This window comes from Buteo buteo, chromosome Z, assembly GCF_964188355.1.
Source record: "Buteo buteo chromosome Z, bButBut1.hap1.1, whole genome shotgun sequence".
Lineage (NCBI taxonomy): Eukaryota > Metazoa > Chordata > Aves > Accipitriformes > Accipitridae > Buteo > Buteo buteo.
In genome coordinates, this window is record NC_134204.1 from 47573237 (window position 1) to 47596596 (window position 23360).

General features: G+C 38.3%; 1 long non-coding RNA gene across 1 annotated transcript in view; it reads left to right on the forward strand.

Annotated features, from left to right (window-relative positions):
• Positions 1–8941: 8941 nt before the first annotated feature.
• LOC142027184 (uncharacterized) overlaps positions 8942–23360 on the forward strand; it is an 83663-nt gene continuing 69244 nt past the window's right edge. Inside the window, exon 1 of the long non-coding RNA XR_012649027.1 lies at positions 8942–9013. This is a non-coding gene — a long non-coding RNA (uncharacterized LOC142027184). The remainder of the gene's footprint in view (positions 9014–23360) is intronic.

The following is a 23360-nucleotide window of genomic DNA, read 5'->3' on the forward strand; positions in this document are numbered from 1 at the left end:
GTCTCTGATCCTGAAATTATTTTAAACTATTTTAAAGGGAGTTTCAACCCAGAGCCACACCTTGGAAAATCTTGTGTGGGAACTATTAGCAACAGTACTACTGGAGTTGGTGTTTTTTTGTGTGGGTGTTTTTTTTTTCTTTTTTTTTTTTTTTTCCCCCAGGGATGGGGGGTTGGTGGGGGGTGCTCTGTGTGTGTGTGTTTGGTTATTTTTAAGTCTGTCTTTCATAACTGGGGGCAAAGTGTGACAAGTCTTAGTGTTAGTATGGTAGAAGAAGAACCATTTTTTGAGAGAATTTTAAAAAAGATACTTGTGTTCTTACATTCTTACATTTATTTTCGTTCAGTTCAAAAAAAGAAATGTCTACAGTGTATCTTACATTTCCAGTGTAGAAGATAAAAAAGTGAAAAAAAGCACATCACATAATTTTAAGCAATTAAAGGCCTATAGCTGTGTGTATTTTGGTGAGTTTTTTGGCTGATGAGTAATTTTTTTTTTTTTTTAAATTTAGTTTTCCTAGAACTCCTACTAAAATATGCTTTAAAGCATATCTGTGCAAAAGATATTTAAGATTTGGTTCTGATCTCTTATTTTTGGATAAATTTTTCATCTATATCTGTGGTTTCCACTTCACAGTGATTTTTCTTCTGTTTCTATGATACCTCAGCCAGTTATCTCTGCTTCTATCTCTAATGATCCTGAAGGCTCAGCTCCTTTGCAAATTAATATTCCGTCTGCAATCACCTGTGCTACAAGGTATGGCACTTCACACATAAATGTTATTTTTTAAATTGTGAATCTAGTCTGCACTATTTTCTGTTTCTCTAAGTTGTCGTTGCCTATTAATAGCTTTATACCTGATAGTGATTTCATACATTCATATGTATGTTAGCACATGAAACATGTGCCAGTAACAGATTGCCTAATGTCCATGTTGACAGAATGTACTACTTGGAAATGGTGAGTATTCATTCACACCTAACATTTTTCTGCTTGTTAAGTTTTTTTCTGTCAATAAATGTAGGATGCCTCCCAGTTTATTGTAAATTCTTTAAAAGCTTTTTTGTTGGATTATGTAGGTTGGCTGAACTCTAAGAATTGGATACTTGTTTAATACAGATAGCTTTTTCCCTGAGCCACTCTGGGAATTTAGAAAGGATCCAATGTATTTGTTGCTCTGGGAGAGCCTTATCTGTAGTTTAAGTATAGTTTGTAAAATGATGCAAACAGTTAAATTCATGTTGTGCCTTTCTCTGCCTTCCTGCAAGTTGCTCATTAATACATCTCTGCTGGAGTTATTTTTGTAGACACAAAAAAGAAAACAACTGAATTCCTTTTAAGTTCCCCCACCCCCCCAACCCCCCCAACATAGAAGATCTACTGTAAAGAATGATCTGTGAAAGCTACTGTTAGCTTCAGCATCATGAGAAATAATCAGTCCTAGTTTGGTGCTGAGCAGAACTTGCTCTAGAGTGGGTTTTATCTCATGCTGCATGGTTGATCAGTGTTAGAAATGTTTGCACTGCAAAGCTAAGATCTGGCTTTTTCTAGTGCTAGTAATGTTTGTTTCTGGCCTTTGTTGTGACTTACTGGACCGCTTTGTTTCCCTTATGACAAAAGATTTTGTTTTAGCAGTTCTAATATACCAGTAATTATCTGATAACTTTTCAATTCATAGATTTGAAATATTACTAGATTACATAGATTTGAAAAAAGCTTTGCATAACTGGAATGTATGAGTATTAGTCACTGGCATTTATTAACTAAACTTTTTCAAAACACAGCCTAAGCAAACAAAATATATGATCAGGCATCTGTTAATTACATACTTCTATTGACATTTGTGTGAGATGCATAGAATTATCTCTTGCCTTTACCACACACAAATAATTTAATAATCCCAAACTTTTCCCCACTGATATCTTCATTTTACTCAGTCATTAAGTTAGATTTACTATCTACATAATTTATTTACTTTTAGTCTATTAAATATAATGAGCCCTGTACTGTAATGCAGCCAGAGGGTTAGGCAGTAGAAACAATATTAATATAAATTTTTTGTTATTGTAAATTGGCTACTTCAGATGTACTCTGACACAGGCAGTTTGTCTTGTTGAAGTGAAAAATGCAGACTAGTGGGTCTGTTCCTCATGCCACATGCCACAAAATTCAAGAAGAGTTTTGTTATGGGAGCAGCATCTACCCTCAAGCCTGAAATCATTATTCCCTGCAGCAGTGTCCTGAAGTAATATTTAAAATTAAACAAATTCTATTTTGAACTAAAAAATCTCAGCTGAATCTGGGAAGAGTGTATGTTGCTATAGAGGTGCAAGTTTTGAAATTATATGGAAACTGGTTTAGAGAAGGCAGTATCTTTGGTTTTACTTTTTACATTGTGTAGGAAAACTTCAGCTCACCAGTCAATACCTTTAGCACTCCAGCTGGCAAGTAAGCCCTACACAGCTGCTCGCTCACTCCCCTCTGGTGGGATGGGGAAGAGAATAGGAAAAGTAAGTGAGAACTCATGGGTTGGGATAAAGACAGTTTAATAGGCAAAGCAAAAGCCACGCATGCAAGCAAAACAAACCAAGGAATTCATTCATTCACCACTCCCCATCAGCAGGCAGGTGTTCAGTTGTCCCCAGGAAAGCAGGGCTCCATCACATGTAATGATTACTTGGGAAGACAAATGACATAACTCCAAATGCCCCCCCCCATCCCCTCTTTCTTCTTCTTTCCCCAGCTTTATATGCTGAGCATGACATCATATAGGCTAGAAAATTCCTTTGGTCAGGTTGGGTCGGCTGTCCCAGCTGTGTCCCCTCCCAACATCTTGTGCACCCCCAGCCTACTCGCTGGTGGGGTGGGGTGAGAAGCAGAAAAGTCCTTGACTCTGTGTAAGCACTGCTCAGCAGTAGATAAAACATCTTGGCATTATCAACACTGTTTTCATCACAAACCTGAAACATAGCCCCATACAAGCCACTATGGAAAATATTAACTCTACCTCAGTCAAAACCAGCACAGAGACAAAAGCTCTTCATGGCCAACCTCCAGTCCCTTAGTTTCTTCTCATTCAAAGCATGTGAACAAGTTATGTTGTATTTGCTGATGATTTGTAAATCACCTAGTTAACATACCTGTGAGTAAAAAGGAGGAGGAAGGTGTATAGTATCTTTTTAATACTTTGGTGAAAGAAAAGTATTTTTTCCTTGCCTGCAGAGATTAAAAACTTTATCATTAATATGAAATTGTGGTTCTTTTTTGTTTGCTTCAGGAAGTCCTGCATTGGCTGTCAGTCAGTGCTTTCTGGATTTTGTCATTTTTGAGCCAGGAAACACTTCAAATGGCACAGCTGCCTTCAATTATGAATTCTTAAGGTTCCCCACTAAGAATTTTCCTGAACAACTCTGTCCATACCTCTTATTATAGATTAACAGGCTAAACAAATCCAATTTTTTGTGCCCCTAGTGATTTCTATTTTTCTCCTTGCTAATTTGATTTCTGAGGTGTTTTTAAGCTGAACTGATATTTCGCAAAGCTTTTGAAGTCTTCCTCCTCCCTCTCCACCATCCTTGCTTCCCACTCACACCACCCAGCCTCTGCCCTTAAAATCAAGCCCAAGAAGCACCAAGGCTGCTGTGGAAAAACACTTCCTGGTGACAAATGTCCTTTTCCTTGCTTAGTGAATGTAGGCACAGTGAGGGGGTGGTGCGAGCAGGGCTGCTCGGAGGTGTCAAGCTGGGGGACCCTGCTTGGGCAGCCACCCATGCCCCCATCCAACAAGCCTGCTGTCTGCCTCTCTGGCCACAGAAAAAGAGGTTAATAGCCATATCGTGGTAGAGGAGCAAGAAAAGTTCTGTGGATGAAAGCAGCAGCTGGAATGTTTTAAAACCCACTTTACACTCTGGCCTCCATCCCAGCTGAAAATGCCTTGGAGGATTTCAAATGCTGTCACATTTGTCTGGTGTATGCCTGAGGTTCGAAGAGAGTAAGACACTAAGGGAAGCTGAGACTGTGAGATGCGTTGTTTAAGAAAACACAACTTGGAAAACAAGAGAATGTAATTTAGCTGTTTTTTTTTCTTTTGTACTACAGTATGAAGGAGAAAAAGAAAATCCATCTAAATCCTCAATTGCTTGCTCCATCAGAGCTTGCATAGTAGGAACCTTTATAGCAACAGGTTTGATTTCACCACCAAATGTCACAGTCCATTAAACTCAAGGAACGGTGACAATCTCTTGCAAAAAGTGTTATGACACACACAAGGGAACATCTTGATCCTTCTTGTGTGTGTTCTCAAGACGCTAGAGATGAAGGCTACAATTTTTCAAGAGCACTTGATGGCCAAGTGCGGCTGCTGTTGAGGTTAGTGGGAGATTTAACACTATCTTCAATGGGAGCAGTGTGACACAAGTGATACTTTTTGTGATGAAGCACTGGTTTCTTTTTATTTGAAGGAAAGAAAGGAAATATGTGTATTTAAAGATAAACAAATTTTGTAAGTATTACAGGTACTGCATTTGTAGCAAAGTAAGGCATTGACAAGAGCGGTGGTGTTCTAGGCTGCACAGGCAGGGGGTATATCTGAGCTGCCTCTGAATGTGCTGGTTGCTCGCTGCAGCACAGTGCAGCACTTTACAGAGGCACTTGTTGAGGTATCAGAAGATGTGGTGCACGATCCCAGCAAACGGTCATTTTTTTCCCATATATCAGAATTAATCAATTGTTTGGAATATGATGCTGTACTGTGGTTTGTGAGGAAGCATCCTCAAAACCTGTGTAGATGCCTGTCTGAGCCTGTAAGGGAAACCTGCAGAATAGAAAAACAACTCTTCCAGCAAAGAAGGGAATGTGCTAGGCATGGTTTCCTGAGACTGTTGCACTTCAATATGTCTTCAAATGAGAAAAATGGGTGCATACATCTCTAAATATGTAAAACAGTATTTTGAAAGCCTTGGGAAAAGTTCTCAGCCATTATCAAGAAAAATGAATATTTTAATAAAATATTTGATAAAATCCAGTTCTCTTCTGAACTGTTTATCTCCTCTCTGGAGATTGGTGCTGTCTTTCCCTCTTGAATAATATTCTCCCCCCCAATATTTTGATGTTGCAGCACCCCAACTGAAAAAGATACTAAATGTTTGGAGAAGGATGGAAATGTACCTTGGAGACGACTAAACCTTTTGACTAGAAAATTCTGCTAAAATGATCTAATACAGTTAACCCAGTTGGGAGGTTACTTGCTGATCAAGGGAATGAGCAACTCCTGAGCAGTCTGGGTGTGTGAGTTGCTGCCATGATGTAAAGCTTAACACAAAAAAATCATCTGGCATGTTTAGAGTAGTATTTGGCCTTGTTTTTATGTCAGAGTAGTAACCCATTTTTTCCATGTTTGCTGGAAACAAGAAGATATTGTTACAAACTTGAAAGGAATCTGAGATGGGTTCAGATTTTTGTTAGCACTATCGCTTTAGTTGTGATAGTACAAAACTTAGTAAAACAAATTCGTAGAGGCAGAACTGGATTGCAAAATGTTTTCTGAACTTAATGTCATATGAAAAGAGCTAGAGAGTGCATTTTGACATTCAGATCCCGAGCCCATCCTGTGCTTTAACACTTTTATGTTTTTCTGTTTTAGCCTGTCATAAGGTTGTCCACTTCTATTGTTGGCAATCTGTTACACTATCCAGAAAAAATGCAGTTAGAGGCCTCTGCCTAGCTGAAACCTTAATTTTTTAAAAACATAACTTCATTAAAGTTCTTGGGATTAATTTTGTCTTTAAAACTGGACATCTTTTTAAAAAATGAGTGATTCCATGGCCAAAATAGTGCTATATAAGAACAGAATGCTTTTGCTATATTTTGGTTTTCAACAAACAGGGTTGTTTAAATTATATGCTTAATATCTATTTTCTAAAAAATGCATGGATTGCTAGGAATGTTTTCATGTATTCTTAAAGTATTATCAAGACCTGTATTATCCAAGCAAAGAAATCCACCTGTGAAGTCTGCTTTCCAATGCCAATTCTATGTTTCAAGCTTTAATCTAAAATGGTTGCATAAAGACAGACATGAAATTTGTTCAAAGAAGCAGTAGTCAGTATCTATTAATTTTAAAATATCTGATAGAAAAAAAACCCCTCGAGTGTGACTTTATGAACTATCTGAAAGGTTATTTCCCTCCTGATCCAAGTTCATTAAAACTACTGAAACTGCTCAAGAGATAAAATTGACTATTGAAATAACCCAGTTAAATTTCTAGATCTGTATTTATTTTGGAATTTAAGGAAATAATATAAAATTAGGACAAAACAGTGAGCTGACTTTAGAAATAGAAATCTGCATACATGCTGTGGATGAACTCAAATATTTTTTGTGTTCTTTTGATGCTTAAACCAGTGTGTACCTGTAAAAGATTGCAAACTCTGTTAGTTTCTCAGACCAGATGTTTTTTCAGCCATTTTTTAAAGTTTGTGTGTGAGGATGTCACACTGTAAAATAATAAAAGGAATTAAAAAACAAAACCAACCAAACTTTAACTAGAAATGTTTCAGATAAAATTAAATATTTATTCTGTGAAATACTGGTAATTTTTTTTGGTAACTATTGTCTCTGTGGACAAAATTAGTCTCTGAGAATCTGTTTGCAAAATCAGTTTTAATCATGTTGCACACTTATTTATCAAAACTTCAAAATGCACCTTATGAACTGTTCATAAGTAATTACATTCAAATAGATTATTTTATATTGATGCTTTCTGGTAAGAGACAAAAGACTTACAGTTATGAAGCACTAAGCTTGGATATATGTCTAATATTTATCCTTTAAACTTTAGTCTCTTTCAGTTCAAGTGTAACTCTGAATGTGAAAACTGGTTTTCTCACCATCTCAAGACTAGTTGTAATTTTGTTAGGGTTGTGCAAATCAAGACTGTAAAAGGTTCCACTCTTTCTTTTTTTAAAAAAAACCCCAACTTTTAGCCGAAGTCTGTAGTTTATGTGAAAATCACTTGAACTAATACAGCTTTTAAAATGACTGAGATTCCAGCAGAGGAATTTGCATTTGTCTGGATCAGGGCCTCAGCATCTTTCTTCTTTCTTTCTCCCTCATACTGATCTATTTTTTCCCTCATCAGTTTCTCTGTTACTGCTCCATTTCTTCCTCCCTCCCTCTCTCCGTCTCTCCCAAGTGCTGACTCCCACTACTGTATCACTTCTTGAGAAACAGAAACATGTCTACAACTTCCCATTTTTTTCCAAACACATCTGACATGAACTTTGGCCAATAAATATTTGTAGTTGTAATAGAAAACCTAATTAACATTTAATAACACAGTAGTTGTGATATATGTTAATTTCTACTTTCATGCCATAGGTAACTCTTGGGAAACATTACAGCGAGACAAATTTCATACCCTACTGTAATCTAATAGGTCCTATTTTACAACAGTTGTCAAACAAATATTGAAACAAACAGCAGAACTCCTTGTATTACATTTTCTGTTGGCATTAAATATATGCATATATATGTACAGATGTATTTCTGTCTATCTATAGATATGTATTTCCTGAGCTTTGTATTTTTACTATTTTCTTACTATTTTTCTTATTTTTGTTTCAGCACCTGGTGTTTCCATGAATTCTCATTTCTGTCCCTGCTGCACTTGAATTTTTTTTCTGGAAGTTGCAACTGCAGTGCTTGTGTCTGGGGCCAGTTTTCATGCCTGTGCTTCTCCGGGTGTATCATTTTACAGAAGAGCATTTCACATGTTTTCAGGAGTGCTAGGAATGTATAACCTGTACTCAATGCTTGACCTGTACTTTAGCACCTCAATGCATTGTCAGTATTTTACAAAAACAGCATTGCTTTTGTTTTGTACCAGTTGTACTTAAACTTTCTTTATATCATAAATGAAATATTTGAACTTCGTTAAGTTTTGCTATATTAAAGATGAAAGATGTAAAAGTTGTTTTGCAATAAATACTATCCTGGTGGAAAACATAAAATATGAGGTAAATTTTGCTGTAAGCTGTCCTCTTACCTGAAGAGTATGGAGAGGCATGGATATATAAGAGATATTTTGACAACAGCTGGATAAGCATATTCACGTAGGGATCCTGTTGAACACCTCTTGCAGGAAAGGTTTGATCAGTTCTGCAATTTTTCTTACAAAGGTGCTGTGCATGGGGCTGTGCTTTGGAAACATCTGAAAACAGAAATTTGTGGGCTGTCATTTGGGAAAGGTCATCCCCTCCTTACAGCCCTCACCTTGCAGGTGTAGCTGACATGCTGCCTTGATTCTCAGGGTGCCAGCAGCCATGCCGAGAAGTCAGGAGCAGGGAAGAACGCAGCCAGAAGTGAGCTGTTATGTTAGATTTCCTTCTGATGATATTTAACAGAAATACAAGTTATTTCCTTTCCTACATGGAGCATGAGTGTAAGTGTCGTGGTTTAACCCCAGCCAGCAAGTAAGCACCACACAGCTGCTCACTCACTCCCCCCTCACCGAGTGGGATGGGGGAGAAAATCAGGAAAAGAAGTAAAACTCGTGGGTTGAGATAAGAACAGTTTAATAGAACAGAAAAGAAGAAACTAATAATGATAGTGATAACACTAATAAAATGATAACAGCAGTAATGAAAGGATTGGAATGTACAAATGATGCTCCGGGCAATTGCTCACCACCCACCGACCGACACCAGCCAGTCCCCGAGCGGCGATTCCCTGCCCCCCCTTCCCAGTTCCTAAACTAGATGGGACGTCCCATGGTATGGAATACACCGTTGGCCAGTTTGGGTCAGGTGATCTGGTTGTGTCCTGCGACAACTTCTTGTGCCCTGGCTGGGCATGAGAAGCTGAAAAATCCTTGACTTTAGTCTAAAGACTACCGAGCAACAACTGAAAACATCAGTGTTATCAACATTCTTCGCATACTGAACTCGAAACATAGCACTGTACCAGCTACTAGGAAGACAGTTAACTCTATCCCAGCTGAAACCAGGACAGTAAGGTAGAAATTTTTTTGCTGTATCCTCTTGTTATTGTTTGCTGTAGTTTCTGGATGCTTCATGTAGTCACTATGGCTTTGCTTTCTCTGCCCTGGGTTTTTTTTTAGATACCTTGTGGTCATTTCTTTGCATCTTAGCACAGAGGAGTCCAGCTGCTGTAGTACATTTTCCAGTGCATTGCTCTGGGACCTGCCTCAGCCGAAAAGAAGCCAGCTGCTTTGGTTAGAGACTGGCTTAGATTTTAAAGAGTAAAAAATATTAATATTCTTCCCAAAATCTGATTAGTTATATTAACCAGTCCAAAGGAAGACATCAGCTTCTTTGTGAGAAGGGGACTGAAGGCCAATTAAGAGAGAAGGCCCCTGATGACAAGCAATAGGCACCGGAAGAACAAATCAGTGAGCTCTTGTTTGCAAGTGTAATTTACACTTATAATTTGAGATCTTGGGGAGGGAAGTATTTTGCTGTTAAATACAGCAAAGGTGGGTTTTGTGACAACACTTAGGCTTTTTTTTTTTTTTTTTAAATTACGTTGTGGAAAGCTGCCTTGTCTACCCATTCTCCTAAACTGAGAAGCCTTGGGATGAAGAAAATGTGTGAAAAGGCAGCTCTTGAGAGGCGATTTTCACTGTATGCTCTTGTGTGTGAGTGTCTGTATATTTTTTTAGGAAAAGAGAGTCATAAACTGGGTTTCCTTCTTTTGAGATAAGGAAGATGCTGTGACTACTCAAGGCTGTTGCACTCCTGAACTGAAACACTAACAAGGTTTCTGTGAAAGGTGGCCCAGTAGACCACAACAGATAGAGCTGGGAGAACAAAAAGGTCTAAAATGATGTGGCTGGGCAACCAGGCAAAAAAAGTAACCTTGGCTTGCCTACCCACAGTCAGGCATGTTTGCAGGACTGGGAGATATGTTCTGGGATGGGAGTTTTGCCCTCTGTGGACAAATTGGTTTGTTCAAATCAATATATTTTGTTCATTCTCTTCCTCTTAAAAATAAAATCCTTTTTTTCTTGTATGTTGGAAACTCCTTAACTCTGTCATTGAGTGGGGAAGTGTTACTCCCCATATTACACTGTCTGTGGTGTAATTTACACTGGGAAACATCCCACTTTCTATGGTGGTGGCTTTACCCACTGTTACTTACATAATTTAATAATGACCCCTCAAAGCTGACTCTAATCCTTGTTGCTGCCAGCCAGTGCTTGGCAGAAGGCCTGCATTTACAGCACTGGTTATTTATGATGTTCAAATGAATATCTAATCCCTTTTCATTCATTTCATTAGCGTTTAAATTCTTGTCCTTTGCAACCTGCTGTGCCAATAACATTCAACAGCTAATTACAGGTCATGTTTTAAAAGTATTTCTTTTAAATAGCTTTGTGAGCCATTGATTTCAATATAAGAGCATAATATGCTTTATCACAGTGTCACTCCACGTAGACTAATATTGTATTTAGCTCTGGGTTTTTGTTTTTTTGGATTGCAGCTGAAAAGCTGAAGAAAAGTTGTCTTTATGCTGCCCACAGAGATGGCAAGGTGCTTTTTATGAGTTGAGAAGATAAATTAATAATTTGTTTTTTCCCCTCCAGTGTTCATAACTTGTATATGTCAGTAGTGAATTTCCATTGCCATCCTTTTGCCCACTCACCTTACTTGGGTAACGCTGTCCCTGAAGTTCCTCATGGCACTTTTTTGTGATGAATCTAAATTGCCTTTGCTTACCTGCACTTTCAAAGAAATCTCAAGTCTCTCTGTTTCCAGACCCCTGAAAAGCAGAGCATCTCATATGAGCTGTGAGGGCAGTGCACTGTTAACCTTCTACCATTTAAAAAATTGTCATTTTATTCCTCTTCTTTTGTCTTCTTGTTTGATCCATGACAGCAAAATACTGCATCTCACAACCTGTACGTTTTTCATTCCTGTTGTGTGGAACTTGTGTGGACGAGAGATCGTTCTGAAATCTGAATAATCTGTTGACCTGTCTTTCTTTGTGTTAACATCTGTTTATAATTGCAAAAGATCCAAGGGAAAGTTTGAGAGAAATTCTTTAAAAGTTTGTGTTTGTATCAATCCCTTCAGTGTGGATATGAGTCTCTGGTAATATTATGGCAGCTCCATGAGCTTTGTGATGCAGCTGGTATCATGTGTGAAAGACACTTTGGTCTCATTTCTGACATGTTAATAAAAGTACTATTTATGTTACTTCTGTCCAGATGAACTGTAACTCAGAGACTAATGGTGATGTCACACTTTCTATTGCATCATCTTGCTGACACCATTGAACTGCTGGGGAAGCCACTTGGGAAAGTTATTTTGTTTTAATACTGTCAGGGAGCTTATATTGGCCATCTGTCAAATTTAACTTAAAAAAGAGAGACAGAAACTAAATTAGAGAGTTTTAAATTTTTTTTTTTAATTTGTAGCAGAAAAATCATCACTAGCTTCTTAATGCTTTAAGATGCATGAGATTGAAATTTAGAGTACTACATTTAAATGGTCAAAGTGTGTGTGTGTGAGAAGAAACAATCAAGTTGATAACAAGGTATGAATTGCAGATAAATGGCAGAAAAACATTATTCAGTGGATAAATGAAATCTTTCAGCTATGAGGCCAGAATAGGAAAGATATCCACAGTGATAGCAAAGAGAAGAGGTGTTAAGATGAAGTTTAAAAATATAGTCATAATGAGAGACTGTTATTTTCTGAGACAGGATTGATTCTTATCACAACAGGTCAGGGGTTATACGCACGCAGAAAACCAAGAGTGTAGCTGGGAGCCATTAGAGGATAATTGAAAATTGGATCCTGAATTGGGAAGGAGAAGTCTGCCTTTGTGCATGCAGAAGTGTGCTGACATGCACATGGGAATGTAAGACAGCCATTTTCCAGGCAGCTGGATTTAGAAACTGCAAGATTTTGTAATTGAAAAAAGGTAGAAATTACTTTTTCAGCCAAGGATGGAGCAATTGTGTTCATACTTAATGAAGCGAATGAGGTCGTAAACAGGGTTACATACAGTTTTTTTGGTGGGTATGGGAATACAATGCAAGTTTAGGCTGAAAGTTAGTGGGAAGCCTATGCACAGCTCAAGATGCTCAGAATTTAGAGGAGAGTTGTCACTTTTGCCTGAAGAAAAAATGCTTTAGGAGATTCATCTGAGAGATAGGAACAGACTGAAGGCTTAATTCTCTTTGTGGTTTCATTTTTCCTTTTAAAACCCACTTCAGATATACCTGTTGTATACAACAATCCTTTGTATGCTCTGTTACATAACAATGCAAAGTAGAATTGTATTGGTTTGGTGCCAGATGGGACTAGATGTGGGAATATGATGTACTTCTTTCAGATGGATGTAAAAGACTTTACAGACTTAATGAGAGGTCATCTATTCAGTTTGCAAGGCTTCAGTTACCCTTACTACTCCCACTTCTCCTCATGGCTGAGCCTTTTCCAGTTTGGCCTGATCAATTAAACCAGTCAAAACATTCTAGTGTGAGTGGTGGCTAATTGGGCTGTTGGGCAACCACACAGAAACTATGAAGTATTAGGATGTTTTCAGCATTGTTTAACTTTGTACAAAATGTGCTCATAAAGATTTGAAGGAGGGTTAATCTAAGGTAAATCTAATAATGATTGAGGACAGAGAACATTATATCTTCATCATCTTCCGGGAGAATGGTTTTAATAACCAAAGATATCTAAATGCCAGGCAAAGCAGATTTTAATTTACCTTCGGTAAAAAGTGACTTTTTTTTCTTAACTTGCCTCAGTGAGGTAAAAAACCCCTGAAACTAAAAACAGAAACCAAATGGAATAGTTGCTGAAATGTTTGGTATCTAATTTTTTTGGCATGCACCTGCACAAGTTCCTATGCATCTTAATCCCCTTAATCCATTAATTTCTTCTATTTGGGTTATCTGCAGTTCACAAACACATCCTCTTTGTTGTTTAAAAATAGAGTTGGGCAGAAAAGTAGACCAACATGTACTTATTTCAGCAATTAAATCCTTTTCCCAGAGGTAGAGGTCACTTGCAGCTCCCAAAGAGTTCTTTGAATAGCAGGTCACTGAGCAATTAAAAATAAATACTTTGTTTAAGTGTCTTTCAAGCCAATAGAATTGCTTAGTTGTAGGCATCAAAGCTTTATAATATCACTCCTAAAAAGGTGGATTACTTGTTTGCCAAAGGTGTGGTTTTAAGCCAGTTTGCAGATACTTGAATGAAAAAAACTCTACCCCAAACCAGTGATATCACCGACCCTAATCCAGTGTATTTGATAGATATTTGGGACTAGAATTGATAAAGGAGATGGCTGCTCTACATTTGAGAAGGACACTGTCACTGTTTTGTTTAGAGTTGTCTGTATTATCTTTTAATTAGAACAAACATGGGAGTCCAAAGCCCTGCATCTTAGAAGACTGTCTCAAATACTGGATCAAGCAACATTCTTGTGGGGTACCTCTTGCTGTCCTTCTCAAATGTTTCATGTTACATAAAATCTTCATTCCAATCGAGGGAAATGTGTTTGTCTGCTTGTACCTACTCCCCATTTCATTGACAGGGAGGATTTTCAGGTTACAGTTTTTCCACTGATGCATAGATATTCATGCAGGGTCCAGCAGACATGCCATGTGTTGTAGCTGGGTATTTGGGACATTCTCCCATCTTACAGCCACTTAAACCCAAATCTTCTGATCATCAGGCAAAGGGAATATCTGAATTCACACCTCATACATTGGTTCTGTTGTTGTTTCATGACTGAAGAAGAAATATTTTTATATCTATCTTTTAAAAGGTTTGTTTCAATTTAAAATATTGCTGGTTTCAGCTTAAAACTTCCTTTTCTGCCATCAAAGAAAAGGAAGATTAAATTGTGTTAAGCCCCAAACAATGTTTTTTTCAGTTTAGCTGCAGACTTAAAGAACAGTCCTGGTTGTATTCTTCTGACTGTTATCTCTCTTTTTGTATCACTGTGTTTCTCAGTTATTCAGTTACCCAGTAAAACAAAAAGTGCGAGGGTTTGAAAACAAATTTGCAATGGTTACAAATGGTAAAAGACTGCCATTGCCTGTAGTGGTTGCAGCATGCTAGAGTTTCTAATAATCTGTGAACATACTCTGAGTGTGACACCCCCAAGGCAATCAAGCATAACATTTTTGGCTCAATAAGCTTGGAGTAACTGCACTTGGATTAAAAAGGTAGCTACACTTTTAAATCATTTACTTTAACAAGTGTCATGTTACTCAGTGGGGCAGAATATTATACTGTGAATTGTTAGAATTGGCACTGGGCAAACGGTATTTAAGGATATATTTTCTAATTGTAGAAAAATGGCACTTACTTGAACTGAGCTGGCTGGTCAGGCATTCACTGAAATGTACGTTTGGAGTTCTCTCTCCTCAACTCAGTGAGCATGGCATAGTGTGCAAACAGGCACGTTTTGCTTGTGTGTAGAGTGGTCAGGGAAGGACATGAATGTATCTGTAAAATGGTGTATTGTTTATGATATTCTATGGCCACCTTCCTCAATAATCTATTCATCTGAGTAGTCTTAATTTGCACTTAATCTATTCTGTGAACAAGTGAAATTAAAATGGCATTATGAACAAGTGAAATTAAAATGGCATTATTTGAAACCAACTTAAATAAAATCCCATTTTAATGTGGAGTAGTTAACCTTTCTCAAATTTTTTAAAGCTTTGAGTTAAGTACACTTGCATTCTGGCTTAATTAAGGAAAACTAGAGGAGGTCTTGGTGTCAATACAGTTTCAGTTTCATTAGTTGTTCAAACATTAATTTTTACAATGACTAGTATGTATTAGAGATGGGAAAACAGGTATGGAGAAATTTAGTGACTGATCTAATTTGCCAAAATACGTAACATGGAATGCCTGATTTCAAGTTTGGAATTGTAGGCAATACCTTTCTGGGTTTTCAAGCAGAGAAGATGAGAGAGAATCGATGGACCAAGAAGAGTACAGATATGCTAATATGAATCCTGTGTTTCTTCAGAGCAGGCTGTTGCAGAAAATACTGAAAAAAAGACTGTACCCTCAGCATCTGACAATTTTTTTTTTGCAAGAATGACTTTTATCACATGGGGAAAAAAAGTACATCTTGTAACTAATATAGAAGATACTTTTTGAAAAAAATAAATAAAAAAGATTGCTGAAACAGTAATCTCCAGCCATTAGCACTTCAGTTATTGCCATCAAAAAATAATTTACAGATCTTCTGGCAGTTGCTTACCAAGAGACGGTTGTGAGACAAAGCTGGGCCAGAAGAGGTTTTGCTCATCATGCAGTCAGTGTAATTAGTTTAAGAATAACCTCTCCCTTGTGTATGTGAAACAGTGCTATCAGGTAATAGGCCCAGCTAAATAAACACCACCAGCCAATTAGAACTGGATGGGTCAGCAAGGTAAAGCATTTTGTTGATGAAGTACATTATTTTAAGATGCTAATCAGTATGTTAAAGATGGTTATGATAAATCTTTGTAGAGTTAAAAAATGAAGTATTTATTTTCATGCATTTGCTAATGATGCCATACAGAAAGCTACAGTGAATTTTTACCCCACAGTAGTTTATCATTTTATTTTGTGGTAAGGATAAAAAGTTGTCATATGTTTTTTACTTCTTTCTATGTAGTTGTTAAAAGGAAAAGAAGTAAAAGCTATGAAACAGACCAAGTTATCTGAGTGGAAACATTCCTGATGTTGATATGAGATTTCTGTTCCTACATGCTGCATTTTATACTTACCGTCATTGCGTGGGTTTTTCTTTTTTTTTTTTTTTTTTTTCCCCTGCCTTGAGAAAGTGCCACTAGATGGAGCAAGTGCTGTTTAAGAAAAAGGAAAAAAAACAACAAACCCAAGCCCAAAAAACAAATCAAGAATACCAAAGCCCTCTACTAAAGCCTGAGAAGGCTAAATACACACATCATTTAGAGATGCAACAACTTTGTTATTAAAACCTATGTGCTAAACTATGGAAGCTTAATATAGTTAAAAGCTGTCTAATGAAGAAAATTCTTTTCACTTTTTGACAAATATCTTAATAAAAATTATGCTTAAAGGAACTCTAATAGTAAGAGAGTCTAATAATATAAGGGACTGATGGAGAGAAAGGACAACTGAAAAAGCAATTATTTAAAATTCCTTGTAGAATCCATTGCATATCTAAGATAATTGGGATGCCATCATTAAATATTTTTAGATAATGAGAAGTGGAATGGTCTCATTAGAACATTTCTCACTGTATTAAGTAAATGATTTATCAATTGGTTTAAACTTGGGCACAGAAATTAAGGTTGGCCTTGGAGCGTGAGACTTGCTTGCAGGATATAGGAATGGTGGACTCACTTCAGGGTGATGTGGGTCTTCGTACTGTCTCACAGAGCTGCTCCAGAGCAGCATCTCCACTCTAGCTGGTAAATGTCAACAGAGGCTCAGGAGGTGAATATTACAGCTCTTGTTAGTCAGAGGTGAGATTAATTTGATAGAGTCTCTGTTGTTATATTTGAAAATCTCAAATAGCCTCTGATCTCACTATGACTTAGCAAAGCATGGACTATTTTTTTCCAACTCTCTCAAACTGATTTATTTTAGTGGGCTGTATTTAATGTAGTATGGTCAATTATAATGTTTCTTAAGATGGTTGTCTTTACCTGGAATTGGAAGAATTTGGGGAAAAAAAAATCCACAAAGATGCTCTGGAATAGATTATAAAGCAGTTTACTGATGGAGTTGTGCAATCTCCTGTGGATGACATCCCAGTGTTTGAAAGACAACTTAATTTGCATCCTTGTGGATTATATGTTCCTATTTAAATTACAGTTTGAAGGACTAAAAGGATAAGAGGTGTTTGCAGATCTTTGAACTGAATTAAACTTCAGTAACTACCTGTCTGTCATCTCTGACTTATTGTACCACTCTAACCTAGTCTTCGGTTTCTCCCAAGTTGCAGCAAAGTGTTTCATTACTTTTTAGAATATGCACAGTAGTATTTAATATTTCTAAATGTTGTGCTCTCAAAAACTCCTGCTCTGTTCCTCTTTCAGTACAACTTAAGTGATTAGGGCACACCTTAATTTTCAGTGGAGTACATAGATGCTCTTTAAAAAGTAGGTGGAAGGGACAAACATGCTGGAAGTATTGATGTAAAACAGGCAGTGGCAATGCAAGCCTGCACATGCAGTTAAATTGATATATAGCAATGTTGACCCAGAGAGACTTTCTCCAGGCACAAGGATCACTAACTATGCTTCACTAACTCATGGTCTCTTTGTTCAGGCTGCCAGTAAGGGCACCAGTTAGTGCAGTTTCGATGGTAATTTTTTTGAGATCTGGACCATTAAGAAAATTCTGTAGTATCTCCACCTAGCCATGCTGAGTACACTTCATACCATAAGAATAAATTTGTGTGGTGTCTTTTGGTGTGTTGGGTTTGTTGAAGGAGAAGCAATAGAGTTTTGCGGGGTATTGTACAAGGGCATTAAAGATTTTTGGTACATATACTCTCTGTTTTATTAAAACAAGTAATTTATGATCTGTCACCTCAAACTTTCACCATTCTTTTCATACAGATCCTTAATTTATGCTTAAGTCAGTTTTTCTGTGATGAACATTAGTTTCTTAAGGAACCAAATGTAGGAAGACTTAATGAAAATAACAGAACTACTAAAGGCTGATAATTGCTTTTATACACTCCGTATATAATAGAAGGAAACTTTAAAATTGTGAGTTACCTGCCTCTGTTTCTAAACCATCATGAATAATAATAATAGAAATAATATGGTTAGGATTTTCAAAGAACCAATTTTAGAATGAGATTATTTGTTCTCAGGGTGGATAAATAAATTATAAACTTGCAGCCAGAAGTTAAATGCAGGTTAATGTAAGAATGAGAAGGCAGATAAAGGACCAGATTGAAGATTGGATTTGTTGAGCTGACATTGGCCCAGTTACTATTTTTTCTAAAGCTTTTAGGGAGGGCAGATATGACTTAAGTATTAGCTGCTGCAGTGTCTCTATGGTTTTTGGTTTTTTGTTGGAAGAAGTTGTTTTCCCCAGTCTGCCTTACTGTGTCATGGTTCTGTTAGATACAGGGGAACCTGCTCATGGGAGGCTATCAAACTTCCATAGAAAAGGGTACGTCACTTCAGGATTAAATCTTTGTACTATGTTGATGGAAGTTTACCTTTTAGGGTAAGCTTGAAATGAAGCAAGTTGAACATTTAGTAATTGCACTAGAATAAAGCATGCACATGTCCTTTGTGATTTACATAATCTAAAAATCCTTAAGTATGTGTTGTGGTTTCAGCCCAGCCTGTAACAAAGCACCACACAGCTGCTCGCTCACTCCTCACCACGCCCTGGCCACAGTGGGATGAGGACAAAATATAAAGAAAAGCTCATGCGTCAAGACAAGGACTGGGAGGGATCACTCACCACTTATGGTCACGGGCAAAAGACAGGCTCAACTTGGGGAAAACACAAAATCAATTTAATTTACTACAGGTCAAATCAAAACAAAACGGGATATTAGGAAGTAAACCCAAACCTTAGAACACCTTCCCCCCACCCCTCCCTCCTTCCTGGCTCAGCTCCATTCCCAGTTTTCTCTCCCTCCTCCCCTCGGCTGTGCTGGGGAACAGGGGCTGGGGTTGGGGTCAGCTCCACACACCTTGTCTCTGCCGCTCCTTCCTCCTCAGGGGGAGGAGGACTCCTCACTCGGCCCCTGCTCCACCGTGGGGTCCCTCCCACAGGAGACAGTCCTCCGTGAACTTCTCCAATGTGAGTCATTCCCACAGGCAGCAGTCCTTCGCAAAATTCCCTGGCATGGGTCCTTTCCATGGGCTTAAGTTCGTCCCAAACTTCCCTGGTGTGGGTCCTTTCCGCGGGCCGATCTTCAGTCACAGACGGCTCCAGCGTGGGCTTTCCCGTGGAGTCACGGCCATCTTGGGGGGCCTCCGCTCCCCCGCTCCCCTCCGTGGGCTGGGGGACACAGCCTGCCGTCTCACCAGGGCTGCAGGGGCATCCCCTCCTCCCCCGCTCCTCCTCCCCTCCTGCCGCACTGACCTCGGTGTCTGCAGAGGGGTTCCTCTCACATCCCGATCCCCCCACTCACGGCAGGTTCCCCCTCTTAAACCTGTTCTCCCAGAGGCGCTACCACCGTCGCTGACGGGCTCGGCCTGGGCCAGAGGTGGGTCCGACTTGCAGCCAGGGAAGCTTCCAGCAGCTTCTCACAGGAGCCACCCCTGCGGCCCCTCCCCTGCTACCAAAACCTGCCACACAAACCCATAACAGTCTGTCTTCCTTTCCCATCCACACAATAAAGTCCCTCAGAGACTGACAGTGGAAACTCCTATCATATTACTTGTGATATAAACCTGTGTTTAATGGTGATTTGTCAAATATTTATTGTCTAAAGACTCCTCTTGTGCTGGAGTTTCAGTGATCTGGCTCTTTGTCCAGGGAAGCTTGAAGATGTGCTACAAAATTGTGTAACGACTCAGGCAAGTGTTGTTGCCTCCTGGCTGAAATATGTGCATGATGATTTTTTTTTTTTGTCCATCCATAAGAGATTAGCTGGCTTATGCTGCTTCTAATTTTCCATTAGAATAGCTGATAATTAATACAAGGAGGTCTATGGTGAAGAGGTGTTTCTGGGCACATCAGCACTCCATTAGAGGTGGAAAAGGAGAGGGTGCTATAAACATATATGAGGGATTTCTTTCTTTATTCCCAGGATATAGCAGTAGCCAAAATACCAGCTTCCCTCTCTTAGCTACACTTATCGCTTGGATGCAGGTCTGGCAATGGTGATTCACCTATTTGTCATCTTCAGATTGGACAATTACAATGCATCCTACTACTTGCAGTTCACCTGGAAGGCAAGTCCAAAACAGATGCTTTAATATGCAATACTCTTCCTTTTTAGAAAAGAACAGAGATAAGAGTCCATACTTAAGATGTTCTGGTCATATATCCACTGTCAATTCAATTATGGATTCATTGAACTTCCTTTGAATTGTCACCACTGGAGTTTTCATGAGAAATGACTTTTTCTCGAGAGGGAGATTTGATATTTGTGTTCTTATTCTTCAGCAAAGGGATGTGTATGCAAACATGATGCTGTGGAATAGCTAAAGTGTACAGACAGTGTGTTAACTAGCCAGCTAACTGCCTGTGTGCACTCTGACTTCTTGGTGAATGTTGAGTAGTTCAGCTGCAGAAATTTTGCTTTCATTGACTATGGTGCTCTTTCTATGTCACCCAGGAGTGTTTCTTTGAAAATGGCAAGTAAACAAGAGTTAGCAGAAAAAATAAATTTGGCCTGCTCTAAGGGACTACCTGTATACTAAGTTGGCACAGGATTATGATCATTGGTCAAAACCAAAAAGTGATTACAAACAGGTGAGGTTCAAAGAGACCAAGAGAGAGGACTGGAAAAGAAGTGGTGAGAATGCAGCCTTACTACATCCTAACATTACTCTCTACATCCCAGCAGTCAGTTCCATTTGGGCATCTGTTCTGACTTCATAGTCTTGTATAACAAAACTTTCACTTTGTAAAAGCAGCAGTCAGTCATGCGTTTGCTTCTTGCTACCTAAAGACATTTTCAACTCACAGAAACATAAAATAATCTTGAAGACAATATGTGAAATATAATCCTTCTTCATCCCCTTTTCCCATTAAGAAAACCAGAAAGTTTATGAAAAGACTGTAGTATTAGGTAGGTCTTCTGCAATGGCCCAGTAACTGTGATCTGATGAGAACTTCCTTTCTCAGTGCTGAATGGAGAGATGGATGTGGAGGTATCTTCTGTTTGCATTTGCCAGAGTTGTGCAGGTGGGTTGGTGGGTACAGTTACTGTAGACCCAGCTCATAGCTCTTAGGAACTGAGATGTTACACAGGGCTTAGATCTAGCTTCATTTCTGTTGACAGGTGAATCTGTTTTCGTATTTGTAAAGGTATGAAACAAGTCAGGTAAAGTAGTTCCTAGTTTTGAGTTCACCTCAGGAAAGCCTGCTGAAATATTACTAGCTGCATTCTTGAAACTATATGCATTCTTGCACTGCTAAGTAAGCAGAGTGCTGAAACTTTTGCTCAGTAAAAAAAATCAAGTCAAGAATAGGTGAAAATATGTACTGCAAGCTGTGTATCTTAAAAAACTTAGCATAAACCCAACAATGGCCTTCTGTTCTGAAAGATATGTCACCAGGTTTGACTCAAGGTTTAGTCTTGTGCATTTGTTTCTGAGGAAGAAAAGGTGTTATATAAATAATTAACCTCTGTGATAAAGCAATGCACAATCTCACTGCACAGCAAGGCTTCCAGTTAACTTTAGCACCAAACTTTTGAGTGTAACTTCTGGTACAGTAATGTCTCCTTTTAGTAAGAGGGAACCTAGAAGCAGCTTTGAGTATAATGACTCAGCCCATTTCTCGTTTGTCATCACAGGTTTTGATATTTGCTTTGGTATTACAAAGTCTTCTTACCGTTTTATTCATGGCACCTCATGTAGAGGTGTTTTCCCTGCTAAGTGTGTTCCCAGCTTCAGTAATCTTCTCACTGGTCTGATGATAGTGTTGATCAGCTTCTTCAACCTACATTGTTTTTTCTCCTTTTTCCTCTCTTATACAGTCTAACTATATGTGTGGAAAATTTTCCATGGCATCGTTGCCTTCTTTTCCGCTAAGCACATCAAATGTATTTTTATTTCTGTAGAATTTCCGTTCTGTTCTCTTTTTTCATTCTCAAATAATAAACTTTTCTACTCCCATCTTCCTGTCTACTCATTGACTTCTCGTTCTGCTTATAAGTGTCTGTACCTCAACAATCCTTTCCTGCTCCTCCACCCTTTGCCCCATGGTAGCTTCTCAACTTCCCTTGACAAAAGTTCCACGTTTTTAAGTCACTTGACAGCTGTCCTATCAACTAAAGAGATCACTGTTACAAGATTCACATACTTTCTCCATAAGCTTGTAATCTGGATGAACATAAACACTAGAAATCCAAGCTGTTCTGTTAGTGTTAGTAACTCTACTAAAAAGTTACCTGTACACTGCTTCACTGCTAAGTAGTTCCTTGATCTGTCTTTTGTTGTTGCAAATGGAAAATTCCACAGTTAAAGAATTAAAAAACCCCAAACTTGTCTAAGCACACTGTGGTCTGACCAAAATCTCATTGGAATCAGTGGGATTTTTTCCATTAACTTCAGTGTGCTTTGGACCTGATCCCAGATGAACTTTTTTTTTTTTTCTTTTAATGCTGTGAATACTCAGTTATACCTCTCCTAATGCTGAGCCATGCTGGGAAGGGGAAGGATATACGCTGTTGGAGACCTAGTTCCTGGCAACCATGTGTCTTTCAAAGGCAACATTCCTCCATGGGGGAATGATGGAAAGATTCCTTTTGCTATACCTCTTTAATTACAAAAGCAAGCATCCTCCCACTGCAGTCCTTCCAGTATCTAGGAACAGTACTATAGACTTCTCTGGTGCAGTCAACATTGCCAGAAATAATGAAAACCTTCATTTCTGCCTTCCTGATCCAACACTTCCAACTCCCATGCAGCTGTTACTTATTATTGCAATGATCTATTTAATTGAGGGTGCTCAGGTCAGTAAGGATTCCTGTATGGCACTTGCAGCAGCTCTGAAATAAGAGCGAGCCTTCTTTGCTATTTCTCTTCAGTAAAAATATCTTTGATTAAAGAGTGCTGGGTGTTGCTTACTCAGTTGTTCTCTTTAGAAGGTGTACAGGCTGAGTTTATAGACACACACACATATATATAATGTTTTTTATATATAAATACACACATATATATAATTAAAAGTCCTTTTCAACTTAATAGCAATAAAGGCAGAATTTAAAAAAGAGCAATTTGCTTTTGTATGTGACAAAGTTGCTCTGCCTTTCATGTGTTTTAGTCATCCTGAAGCACTGACACTTCAAATCCTGTTTTGACAACTGGTGAAACCATTTAATAAAAGCAGGCTATTGCCTGTAGCAAGGCTGTCAAAATCCAAGTTTCAGATGAAAGTCTAAACTGGGAACTGAGCACAGTAAATATGAGAGGAGTAATTCCACAAGTCTATCCTTTTCTTGCTCACCTGAGCAGGCAATTTCTCTTTATAGTTTTCATTGGAGTAATGGAATAATGATTTTCTGTTTTTGTTTTTTCTCCCCCCCCAAGTATTGTGATGTCATAGGGACATCCCCCCCTCCCAGCCCATCCTAGTTGGGAATTCCTAGTTTCATCAAAAATGCTTTAATTTTTGTGTAAATGCCTTCAGATTCTTGGCTGGAAAAATAATCAGCATTTTAATGTTAGGAAA